A 4298-nucleotide genomic window follows, 5' to 3' on the forward strand; every position below is an offset into this window, starting at 1 on the left:
CATTGGTCCCGGTTGGGGGAATGAACCGGGACCAAAGGCTTCCCTTTAGTCCCGGTTCATGCCACGAACCGGGACCAATTAATTGCCTATATATACCCCGCGAGCAGAGCACTCTCACTGCTCTGTTTTTCGTGGCCGGCGAGGAGAGAGCTTTGTGTTGCTCTAGCTCACCTCCTATGCACACGAGGTGTTCGATGGAATGCCCGAGCCACACTACTTAAGCTTTCTCCTCTCCAAGCTCCACCTCCAAGCTCTATTTTTCTCAATATTTGTCTAGGTTTAGCGGTCTGTCACGTCCCGTCCCCGTCTTCACCACCGTCGATCGCCCGCGTCGCCGGCACCACCATGGTGAGCCTCTTGTTCTTATCTTCTTTCTGAAAGGAAAAAACTCTTACTTGTATGTTTATATAGATACTTGTATAATTTTCTTACTTTTATTATTGCATCTTATATAGTGCGATGGTTTTGGTATCCGCCCCCGTCGGCCCTCGTCCTGTCTATGATTCAGATGTGGTATATATTATCTTTTCATAACTATTGGTTCATTTATTGTTTATGACAATTATGCCGACCAGCGTGACATAGATTTTATTTATCTAGGAGGTTGTTGAACCGGAAATTCCAACTGACCCTATTGTCGAGAGGTTAAATTTAGTTGAAGAAGAAAACAATTTGTTGAAGGAAAAAATTAGAAAAACTGAGGAGGAGAAGATGATATTGGAGTTGCATGTTGCGGATGTCGTCGATGATCACAAGATCAAGATGGATGCAATGCGCTTGAAGATTAGAAAGATTAGAAAATATGCCATTCATACCGAGGCTTGGTATCATTATGCCGTTGGATCAGTTGTTACATTGGTTGCAATTATGATCGCATTTGTTTTCGCATTGAAATGTTTTACATAGTTTCAGTGTATGGTTTAATTAATTTAGATGCTCTGCAGAGCTTTATGTTGTTAGATGAGAACTATGTATGTACTTTGGTTTTAATGTGATGATGAACTTCTATTAATTTGGTCACTTAATTATATAATGCACGTAGATGAACCGGCAATGGATGTACGGTTCAAGACACACCTCCGAATACATTAAGGGCGTGCATGATTTTCTCGAAGTGGCTGAGGCAAACAAGCATAATGGTTTTATGTGTTGTCCATGCTCTGTATGTGGGAATACGAAGTCTTACTCTGACCGGAAAATCCTCCACACCCACCTGCTTTACAAGGGTTTAATGCCACACTATAATGTTTGGACGAGGCACGGAGAAATAGGGGTTATGATGGAAGATGACGAAGAAGAATAGTATGATGACAACTATGTGCCCCCTGAATACGGTGATGCTCCTGAAGATCAAGAGGAACCAGACGATGTGCACGATGCTGCTGCAACGGGCGAAGCTGCTGAAGATCAAGAGGAACCAGACGATGTGCCCGATGATGATGATCTCCGCCGGGTCATTGTCGATGCAAGGACGCAATGCGAAAGTCAAAAGGAGAAGGTGAAGTTCGATCGCATGCTAGAGGACCACAAAAAAGGGTTGTACCCCAATTGCGAAGATGGCAACACAAAGCTGGGTACCGTACTGGAATTGCTGCAGTGGAAGGCAGAGAATGATGTGCCTGACAAAGGATTTGAGAAGCTACTTAAAATATTGAAGAAGAAGCTTCCAAAGGATAACGAATTGCCCGACAGTACATACGCAGCAAAGAAGGTCGTATGCCCTCTAGGATTGGAGGTGCAGAAGATACATGCATGCCCTAATGACTGCATCCTCTACCGCGGTGCGTACAAGGATCTGAACACATGCCCGGTATGCGGTGCATTACGGTATAAGATCAGACGAGATGACCCTGGTGATGTTGACGGCGAGCCCCCCAGGAAGAGGGTTCCTGCGAAGGTGATGTGGTATGCTCCTATAATACCACAGTTGAAACGTCTGTTTAGAAACGGAGAGCATGCCAAGTTGATGCGATGGCACAGTGAGGACCGTAAGAAAGACGGGAAGTTGAGAGCACCCGCTGACGGGTCGCAGTGGAGAAAAATCGAGAGAAAGTACTGGGATGAGTTTGCAAGTGAGCCAAGGAACGTATAGTTTGCTTTAAGCACGGATGGCATTAATCCTTTCGGGGAGCAGAGCAGCAATCACAACACCTGGCCCATCACTCTATGTATGTATAACCTTCCTCCTTGGATGTGCATGAAGCGGAAGTTCATTATGATGCCAGTTCTCATCCAAGGCCCTAAGCAACCCGGCAATGACATTGATGTGTACCTAAGGCCATTAGTTGAAGAACTTTTAGAGCTGTGGAATGGAAACGGTATACGTACGTGGGATGAGCACAAACAGGAGGAATTTAACCTAGAGGTGTTGCTGTTCGTAACCATCAACGATTGGCCCGCTCTCAGTAACCTTTCAGGACAGACAAACAAGGGATACCACGCATGCATGCACTGTTTACTTGACACCGATAGTATATACCTGGCAAGCTGCAGGAAGAATGTGTACCTGGGCCATCGTCGATTTCTTTCGACCAACCATCAATGTCTAAAGAAAGGCAAGCATTTCAAAGGCGAGGCAGATCACCGGAAGAAGCCCGCCATGCGTACCGGTGATCATGTACTTGCTATGGTCAATGATTTACACGTAATCTTTGGAAAGGGTCCCAGGGGACTAGTTGTTTCGAGTGACGCTGGGGGACACGCACCCATGTGGAAGAAGAAATCTATATTTTGGGACCTACCCTACTGGAAAGACCTAGAGGTCCGCTCTTCGATCGACGTGATGCATGTGACGAAGAACCTTTGCGTGAACCTGCTAGGCTTCTTGGGCGTGTATGGGAAGACAAAAGATACAACTGAGGCACGGGAGGACCTGCAACGTTTGCACGAAAAAGACGGCATGCCTCCAAAGCAGTATGAAGGTCCTACCAGCTATGCTCTTACCAAAGAAGAGAAGGAAATCTTCTTTGAATGCCTGCTTAGTATGAAGGTCCCGACTGGCTTCTCGTCGAATATAAAAGGAATAATAAATATGGCAGAGAAAAAGTTTCAGAACCTAAAGTCTCATGACTGCCACGTGATTATGACGCAACTGCTTCCGGTTGCATTGAGGGGGCTTCTACCGGAAAACGTCCGATTAGCCATTGTGAAGCTATGTGCATTCCTCAATGCAATATCTCAGAAGGTGATCGATCCAGAAATCATACCAAGGCTAAGGAGTGATGTGGTGCAATGTCTTGTCAGTTTTGAGCTGGTGTTCCCACCATCCTTCTTCAATATCATGACGCATGTCCTAGTTCATCTAGTTGACGAGATTGTCATTCTGGGCCCCGTATTTCTACAAAATATGTACCCCTTTGAGAAGTTCATGGGAGTCCTAAAAAAATATGTCCGTAACCGCGCTAGGCCAGAAGGAAGCATCTCCATGGGCCATCAAACAGAGGATGTCATCGGGTTTTGTGTTGACTTCATTCCTGGCCTTAAGAAGATAGGTCTCCCTAAGTCGCGGTATGAGGGGAGACTGACTGGAAAAGGCACGCTTGGAAGGGACTCAATAATATGCAGGGACGGATATTCTTGGTCTCAAGCACACTACACAGTTCTATAGAACTCTACCTTGGTGACCCCGTATGTCGATGAACACAAGAATAGTCTGCGCTCCAAACACCCGGAGTAATGCGACGACTGGATTACATGTGAACACATCAGGACTTTCAGCAGTTGGTTGGAAGCACGTATCAGAGGTGACAACACTGTTTGGGATGAGCTGTACTTGTTATCCAGGGGACCATCTTTGACTGTATTGATTTGGAAAGGATACGAGATAAATGGGAATACATTTTACACGATTGACCAAGATCAAAAGAGCACCAACCAAAACAGCGGTGTCCGCTTTGATGCAACAACCGAGAGGGGAAATGACACATATTATGGTTACATAATGGACATATGGGAACTTGACTACTGACATGATTTTAAGGTCCCTTTGTTTAAGTGCAAATGGGTCAATGTGTCAGGAGGCGGGGTACAGGTAGACCCACAGTACGGAATGACAAACAGTGGATCAGAAAAATCTTGGGTACACTGACGAACCGTTCGTCCTAGCCAATGATGTGGCACAGGTTATCTATGTGAAGGACATGTCTACCAGACCGAGAAAGAGAAAAGATAAGGAAGCGAATACATCATACGATGAGCCAAAGCACCACATAGTTCTTTCAGGAAAAAGGGACATCGTGGGAGTGGAGGACAAGACAGACATGTCTGAAGATTATGAAAAGTTTCATGAAATTCCTCCC

Source organism: Triticum aestivum, chromosome 7B, assembly GCF_018294505.1.
Source record: "Triticum aestivum cultivar Chinese Spring chromosome 7B, IWGSC CS RefSeq v2.1, whole genome shotgun sequence".
NCBI classification, from domain to species: Eukaryota; Viridiplantae; Streptophyta; class Magnoliopsida; order Poales; family Poaceae; genus Triticum; species Triticum aestivum.